Consider the following 9,136-nt stretch of genomic DNA (forward strand, 5'->3'; position numbering starts at 1 on the left):
CTGTTTTCTACACTGTAGGGATTCTATGAGTTCCTCAGGGTAGTGTCCTGGGCCCAAACATCCTCAGCTGCTTCATTGATGACCTTCCCACTATCATAAGGTCAGAAGTGGGGATGCTCGCCAATGATTTGAACAGTGTTCAGCACCAGTCGCGAGTCCTCAGATACTGAAGCTAAGTATGGGCAATATCCAGGCTTGGGCCGACAAGTGGCAAGCAACATAGAGTCCTACAGCATAGACGCTGATCCATGCCGACCAAAATGTCCATCCATGCTAACGCCATTTCCCTGCACTTGGCCTTTATACTTCTAAACCTTTCCTTTCCAGGTATTCGATCTAATGTTGTATATGTACCCGCCTCAACCATTTCCACTGGCAGCTCATTCCACATGCATACCGCCCTCTGTGTTAAAAAATTGCGCCCCCCCCCAGGTTCCCATGTATGCTTTCCCCTCTTACCTTAAACTGATGCCCTCTCGTCCCCGATTCCCCAACTCTGGGAAGAAGACTGAGTGCATTCAATGCCACGCAAATGCCAGGCTATGACCGTCACCAAAAGAGACAATCTAACCCTTAACATTCAATGGTGTTACTGTCACTGAATTCCCCCCCTTGGGGGTTACTATTGACCAGAAACTCAGCTGGGATCATCACATAAACACATGGCCTTCAAAGCTGTCAGAGGCTGGGAATACTGCAGCGAGTAACTCACCTCCCGACTCCTCAAAGCCTGTCTACCATCAACAAGGCACAAGTCAGGAGTGTGATGGAATAGTCCCCACTTGCCTGGACGGGTGCAGCCCCAACAACACTCAAGAAGCTTAATACGAGCCAGGACAAAGCAGCCCACTTTACTGGCATCACATCCTCAAACACTAACTCCCTCCACCACAGACGGTCAGTAGCAGCAGTGTGTACTGTCTAGAAGGTGCACTGCAGAAATTCACCAAAGATCCCTTGACAGCACCTTCCAAACACATGACCACCTCTATCTAGAAGGACAATGGCAGGAGATATATGAGAACACCATCTCCTCCAAGTTGCCCTCCAGGCCGCCCACCACCCTGAGTCAGAAATGTATCGCTGTTTCCTTCACTGTCACTGAGTCACAATCATACACGGGAAAGTGGATGTAAGGAACTTCAGAGCAGCAGGCTCTGAGGGGCCGAGTGGCCTACTGCCCTATTTCTTATGATTTTATTACAAATACAGATTAACACACTCATACATATGCATTCATATGCGTTCACACACCCATAGATACGTACAGATACATGTGCACACAGGCAGCATTTGGACACAGTAAAACATGGATCAGAAATGCAGTGTTTATTTGGAAAGCTGGATTTAGTGATTTGGCCAAAGAGATATCAACGTAAATCAATGTATGGCAAATTAAACTGAAGCCTTTCAGACACAGGGGCTGTGTGAGGAGCTGGAGCAGTGCTGGGTGGGGGCAATGTGGCAAGTGAGAAATCGGAAAAGGTCAGGAAAACATGTAATGACACAGTCAGTGCACCAGATGGAGCCAGAGAGATGTACAGCGTGAAAACAGACCCTTCGGTCCAAGTTGTCCATGCTGGTCAGATATCCTAAATTAATCCAGTCTCATTTGCCAGCATTTGGCTATATCTCTCTAAACCCTTCCTATTCATATACCCTTCCAGATGCCTTTTAAATGGTGTAGTTGTACGAGATTCCACCACTTCCTCTGATAGTTCAAGTTGTCCCTTAGGTCCCTTTTAAATCTTTTCCCTCTCACCTTCAACCTATGCCCCTCTAGTTTGAACTCTCCCTATCCCCCAGGGAAAAGACCTTCGCTATTCGCCCTATCCATGCCCCTCATGATTTTATAAACCTCTGTAAGGTCACCCTCAGCCTCCGATGTTCTGAGGGAAATAGCCCCAGTCTATTCAGCTCAAACCCTGCAACTCCAGCATCATCATTGTTAATCTTTTAAGGAGCCTTACAAGTTTAACAACAACCTTCCTATAGCAGGGAGACCAGAATTGTACACTATACACTAAAAGTGGCCTAACCAATGTCCCATACAACCGCAACACAACCTCCCAATTCCGTCATCAATACATTGACCAATAAAGGCAAGCGTATCCTGTATAGTTGCAACTCCAGTTTCAAAGAACTATGATTCTACACCCCAAGCAGCACTCCCCAGGACCTTACCATTAACCGTATAAGTCCAGCCCAGAGGTGCCTTTCCAAAATGTAGCACCTCACATTTATCTAAATTAAACTCCATCTGCCACCCTTGAGCTCATCTGATCAAGGATAGAGAGACACCCAGTTCTGTCCAGGGAAGATCAACATTGTCAGGAGAGTGGGTTTCACATTCAATCGGTTCACACTCACAGGACTCACACTCACACTCACTAAGGTTCACACTCACCAGGGGTCTGTAACCTCCTGGCTGCTAAAACACAGATAGAATGCTAACTTGGCCAAACTGCAAGGGATGCTGGGTACATTGGCTGAGTAAAATGCCGAAATCACAAAACCCGTACACCAGGCGCGGCGCAAACACAGCGACCAGGAGCTAATAACATTAACATAATGTAAATAGTGGGCAGCGCCGTGGCTCAGTCGTTAACACTGCAGCCTCACAGCGCCAGAGACCCGGGTTCGATTCCAGTCTTGGGTGACTGTCTGTGTGAAGTTTGCATATTCTCCCAGCGTCTGCGCAGGTTTCCTCCGGGTGCTCCGGTTTCCTCCCACAGTCCAGGCTAGGTGAATCGGCCATGCTTAAATTGCCTGTAGTGTTCAAGGGTGTGTGGGTTATAGGGGGATGGGTCTGGGTGGGATGCTTCAAGGAGCGGTGTGGACCTGTTGGGCCGAAGGGCCTGTTTCCACACTGTAGGGAATCTAATGTAAAAGGCGACAGTTATCCTGCACCGACCCTCCCAACAACTTATCCACTGAACAAGGGGCAGCCCAGACAGAAAGGCACCGGGCCTCCCTGCACAAAGAAACCGACAGTAGTAGGCTACCTGAATGACTGACTCTTGCTTCAAACCGTAGAAACTATAGAACTATAGAAAGTTCCAGAAAACCATCCACACAGGTATAAAAGTAGAGTTCATCCGCAGACCGCTCTCTTGGACCTTCCAAGGAGACCAATGCAGCAAGAGGTAGAGACCCACTGACTGTCCAGAGAGAGAGGCAAAGAGAGAGAGCAGCTTTGCAGACCCAGACCCAGAGACAGAAACAGAGAGGGAGGAACTGCACAAGTCTATAAGATACTCTGGAAATATTTTCAGCATAAGGGGCTGAATTGAATTGGAGAGAGTATGTTTAGTGTTAAAGTTTATTGAAACTTGTTTCCTAGTAAGTTGGAAACTGTTTGCACTGGTACAGTTTTATATTCGTATTAAGACCATAAGACATAGGAGCAGAAATTAGGCCATTCAGCCCATCAGGTCAATCATGGCTGATAGGTTCCTCACCCACTTTTGCCCCATAACCCTTGATCCCCTTAATAATCAAGAATCTATGTTTCAGTCTCAATGACCTGGCCTCCACAGCTTATGTGACAGTGATGAAGCCCAGGTAGATAACATCCATGGGCTCTCCTTGATGTACCCTGCTCATTACTTCCTCAAAGAATTCTAGCAGATTTGTCAGGCATGACCTCCCCTTGATGAAGCCATGCTGACTTTGCTCTATTTCACTATACACTTGCAAATATTCAGAAATCTTATCCTTTACAATGGACTCCAAAATCTTACCCACGACTGGGGTTCGGCTAATCAGCCTATAATTTTTCATCTTTTGTCTTACTCCCTTTTTAAACAGGGGTGTCAAATTAGCAATTTTCCAGTCCTCTGGGACCCTCCCTGACTCTAGTGATTCCCAAAAGATCACCATTAACATTTCCACTATCTCTTCAGCTATCTCCTTTAGAACTGTGGGGTGGAGTCCATCTGGCCCAGGTGATTTATCCACCTTCAGGCCAATCAGTTTTACGAGCACCTTTTCATTGGTGATGGTCACCATACTCAGCTCTGCCCCTTGACTCTCTTGAATTTTTGGGAGCTTACTCGTATCTTCCACCCTGAAGACTGATGCAAAGTAATTATTCAGTTGCTCAGTCATTTCCTTGTTCCCAATTCCTATCTTTCCAGAGTCATTTTCCAGTGGCCAAATGTCTACTTTTGCCTTGCTTTTGCCCTTTATATATCTAAAGAAACACTTGCAGTTTTATTACTGCCTAGCTTACCCTCATATTTAATCTTCTCCCTCCCTATTTCTTTTTTTTGTTGCCCTCTGTTGGTCTTTGTAAGCTTCCCAATCCCCTGGCTTCCCACTGCCCTTCGCCACAGTCTATGCTTCCTCTTTTACTTTTATGCTACCCCTGACTTCCATAGTCAGCCAGGGTTGCCTCATTCTCCCTGTACCATGCTTCTTTATCCCAGGGACAAATTTTTGCTGTGTCTCCTGAATTACTCCCAGAAACTCCTGCCACTGCTATTCCACTGTCTTTCCTGCTAGGATCCTCTTCCTGTCAATTCTGCCCTGTTCCTCCATCATACCTCTGTAGTCTCCTTTGTAATACTGTCACGTCACATTATGTCTTCTCCCTCTCAAATTGCAGAGTAAATACTATCATATTATGATGACTGCCTCCTAAGGGTTCTTTCACGTTAAGCTCCCTTATCAAGTCTGCCTCATTGCACAACACTAAATCCAGTATTGCCTGTTCCCTTGTGGGCTCCACCATGAGCTCCTGCAAAAAGCCATCTCATAGACATTCCACATGATGCTTTTCTTGCAATCCATTACCAACTTGATTTTCCCAGTCCACCTGCACATTGAAATCCCCCATGATCATTGTGACTTTGTCTTTCTTACTCACCTTTTCTATCTCCTGTTGCAACTTGCGCCCAGGCTCCTGACTACTGTTTGGAGACCTGTACACAACTCCACCTTTGGCTTTTGTCCCTTATCGGTTCCTCAATTCTATCTGCACAGATTCTACACCATCTAACCCTACTCTGTTTCTTCTTATTGATTTAGTTTCATTTCTTACTATTAAGACAACCCCACTGATCTACCTTTTCGATAGAATGTATATCCTTGCATATTCAGTTCCCAATCCTGATCCCCTTGAAGCCACGTCGCCGTGATGCCCACTATGTCATACCTGCCAATTCTGATCTGTGCCACAAGCTCATTTACCTCTTTCCTTATACTGTGTGCATTCAGAGATAACACCTTCAGTCCTGTATTAACCATCCCTCTTCTCGTTGTCGTTTGTTTATCCAATATGCTTGAAGCTTGATTGCTAGCCCTTTCCAAACACTCTGTCTTATTTGTGTCTGTGCTGGAGACTTTAATAACCTCTCCTGAGTTCTCCTTTCCTGTCATTTCTTTCATGCTTTTCCACATAGTTGAATCCACCACTGTTAACCTGCTGCTTTGTTTCCCACTGGGAAAGCTTCACCCATTCCTGACCCCTCCCCCAACTTTCTGGTTTAAAGTCCTGTTGACCAGCCTATCTACCCTTTTCGCTCAAACATTGTTCCCAGCTCTGTTCAGGCGGAGACCGTCCCAGACAGATCCTTCCTGCTCCAATACTGCTCAGACCACTTCGCTATTGTGGGGCGCCTGGGCAAATTCATTCATAACGTTCTGGTCGGAGCTATAACTCGTTTAAAGATGCACCAGACAACATTTCGCACTCACAGGTTCATATCCACAGGGGCCAACTACTGGCAAATGGGACTAGATTAATGTAGGATAGCTGGTCAGCACGGATGAAAGAACATAGAACATAGAACAGTACAAGCCCTTCAGCCCACAATGTTGTGCCAACCTACTAACCTACTCTAAGATCAAAACTACCCTCCGTACCCTACATTTTACTACCCTCCATGTGCCTATCCAAGAGTTGCTTAACAGTCTCTAAAGTATCTGACTCCACTACCACTGCCGGCAGCACATTCCCCACACCCACTACTCTCTGCGAAGAACCTACCTCTGACCTCCCCCCATACCTTCTTACAACCACCTTACAATTATGCCCCCTCAAAATAGTCATTTCCACCCTGGGAAAAAGTCTCTGACTATCTACTGTATCTATGCCTCTCATCATGTTGTAAACCTCTATCAAGTCACCTCTCATCCATCTTTGCTCCAGTGAAAAAAGACCTAGCTCCCTCAACCTTTCCTCATAAGACCTGCCACCCTGTCCAGTCCAGTCAGCATCCTGGTAAATCTCCTCTGCACCCTTTCTAAAGCTTCCACATCCATCCTATAATGAGATGATCAGAACTGAACACAATATTCAAAGTGTGCTCTAACCAGAGTTTTATAGAGCTGCAGCATAACCTCACAGCTCTTAAACTCAGTTCCCCTGCCAATGATTGCCAACACACCATATGCCTCCTTTACAACCCTATCAACTTGGGTAGCAATTTCGAGGGATCTATGGACGCAGACCCCAATATCCCTCTGTTCCTCCATACTGCCAAGAATCTTGCCATTAACCCAGTATTCTGCATTCAAATTCAGCCTTCCAAACTGAATCACTTCATGCCTTTCTGGGTTGAATTCTATCTGCCATTTCTTTGCCCAGCTCTGTATCCTGTCAATATCTTGTTGCAACCTACAACAGCCCTCCACCCTATCCACAACTCATCCAACCTTTGTGTCATCGGCAAACTTACTAACCCACCCTTCCACTTCCACATCCAAGTCACTTTATAAAGATCATAAAGAGCAGAGGTCCCAGAACAGATCCCTGCAGAACACCACTGGTCACCGAGCTCCAGGCTGAATACTTTCCATCTACTACCACCCTCTGTCTTCTATTGGACAGCCAGTTTTGTATCCAGACAACCAAATTTCCCTGTATCCCATGCCTCCTTACGTTCTGAATGAGCCTACCATGTGGAACTTATGGAATACCTTGCTAATATCCATATACACCACATCCACTGCTCTGCCTTCATCGATGTGTTTTGTCACATCCTCAAAGAATTCACTAAGGCTTGTGAGGCATGACCTTCCCCTCTCAAAGCCATGCTGAGTATTTCTAATGAAATTGCGCTTTTAAAATAATCATAAATACTATCTGTCAGAATCCTCTCCAATAATTTGCTCACCACAGAAGTAAGACTGACTGGTCTTAATTCCCAGGGTTATCCCTATTCCCTTTCTTGAACAAGAGAATGACAGTTGCCTCCTTCCAATCTTCTGGTACCACTCCAGTGGACATCCATGAGTTGGAATAAAGGGTCTGTTTCCATGCTCTACATCTTGATGACTTTATAACTCACACCTAACCAATTCTTTTTTGGTTTTTGTTATTAATGACCTTAGTGAGAAGATAATCTGCAGGGACAGCGCTGGGTCAGCGAGGCTTCCTACTCTGACCACAGTTCAGTGGGCATTCCCTGAAGATTGTCTGGGTGTGTTTTCTTTTCATTTCTGGGATTGGGCACCTCCAGCTGAGCCAACACTTATTACTGATCCTTATTCCCCCTCAAACTGAGTAACACTGAGAATCAACCCCATTGGGCCAGGTATGGAGTCACTTGTATGACACCAATTGTACTTCCTCGAGAGCACTAGATGGGTTTTTACACTTGGCTACAGTTTAGTGATCACTATCAGGCCCACCTTTAATTCCAGGTTTTTATTGAAACCAAATTTCACCACCTGCACTGAAGGGTCTAGGCCTGAAATGTCAGCTTTCCTGCTCCTGAGATGCTGCTTGGCCTGCAGTGTTCATCCAGCTCCACATCTTGTTATCTCACATTCACCAGCTGCTCTGATAAGATTTGGACCCCCGCGCACTAACCGTGCCCCCCCCACCGAGAGTTCTAGGTGACAAGGGGGTGCTGTGTTTGTCAAAGCATACAGTTTAATTCCTAGTGATTGACTTACAGGAATCACACAACAAGTTTTCAAGAATTAAGCCCTTTACTGCTACAAACCAATTTTACTGTCTGCATCTTCGAACAGACTGGGAAAGACGGATTAAACTCTATTGTGGGGGGGGCTAACATCAGCAGGGTCACCAAATCGCTGAGAGAGGCATCCTCATGCTGTTGGCCACCTTTGTTTGTCGATGGGTCCCTGAGCAAACTGCAAAAAGTCCCTTGGCGGAATGCCCCATTTCCAGAACTTTCCAACAAGACAGCATTTGGCTGGTGGTGAGAAGGGCACTACCCGTTAGGTCCTTCCTGTACGCGCAGAGTCTCTGTGCCGCTGCACGCTGCTCTTCAAGCAGCAACCCAGGGGGAGCGTTGTGAGGCGAGAGTCCTGTCACACATCTCCTTCCAGAATGTTCCATTGTATACACCTGGACTCTGTCACTGCACAGTGCCCTTGAACTGGCTGCAGGGGGTGTAGAGACTGTCACACATCTCCTTCCAGAATGTTCCTTTGCAAAGGAAGTCTGGAGAAGGATGCAGTGGTTTTTGTTGCGGCTCATCCTGAGCAGCTTCGTTGAGCAGGACTCGATGCTCCACGGTCCGTTCCCTGGGCCGCACACCGAGACAAACATTGACTGAGCCTGGAGAGTGATCAACTTGGTGAATGACATTTGGCTTTCCCGAAACCTGCTGGTCTTCCAGAATGAGGAGTTGATGTTGACTGAATGTTGCAGACTGGCACATTCCAAAATCCAGGACGACAGGCTGAGGGAGGCACGAAAGCTTAGGGTGTTTGTGTCAATAATACAGTGAGGACCAGCAGACAGCTGTGTCTCTAAGTGCTCATCACTGAGCGTGTAAAATAAAAGTCACAAGGTTTACAATCAGAGGAAAACAAGCTCAGTGGTGAAGAGGTGCAATTTATTCCACGTTCTATCAGGCCCAATTTGAAATTAATTGTTTTTGATACAGCAGCAAGATCTGGACAATATCTAGATTTGACAAGTGCAAAGTAGCATTTGCCCAAACACATTTTCTCTGATCTGCATGTTCGATGGTGTTACTGTCACTGAATCCCTCACTTTCAGTGACCTGGGGGTTACCATTGACCAGAAACTCAACTGGACTCACCACAAACACACAGTGGCTATAACTTTGCAAAACAAAAACAAGGGAGCTGTGTGAGGCCAGTAAGTCTAAGATTGGGGTGCACACAGACACACTCGCACACAGACACACTC

The sequence above is a fragment of the Stegostoma tigrinum genome, chromosome 26 (genome assembly GCF_030684315.1).
Source record: "Stegostoma tigrinum isolate sSteTig4 chromosome 26, sSteTig4.hap1, whole genome shotgun sequence".
Lineage (NCBI taxonomy): Eukaryota > Metazoa > Chordata > Chondrichthyes > Orectolobiformes > Stegostomatidae > Stegostoma > Stegostoma tigrinum.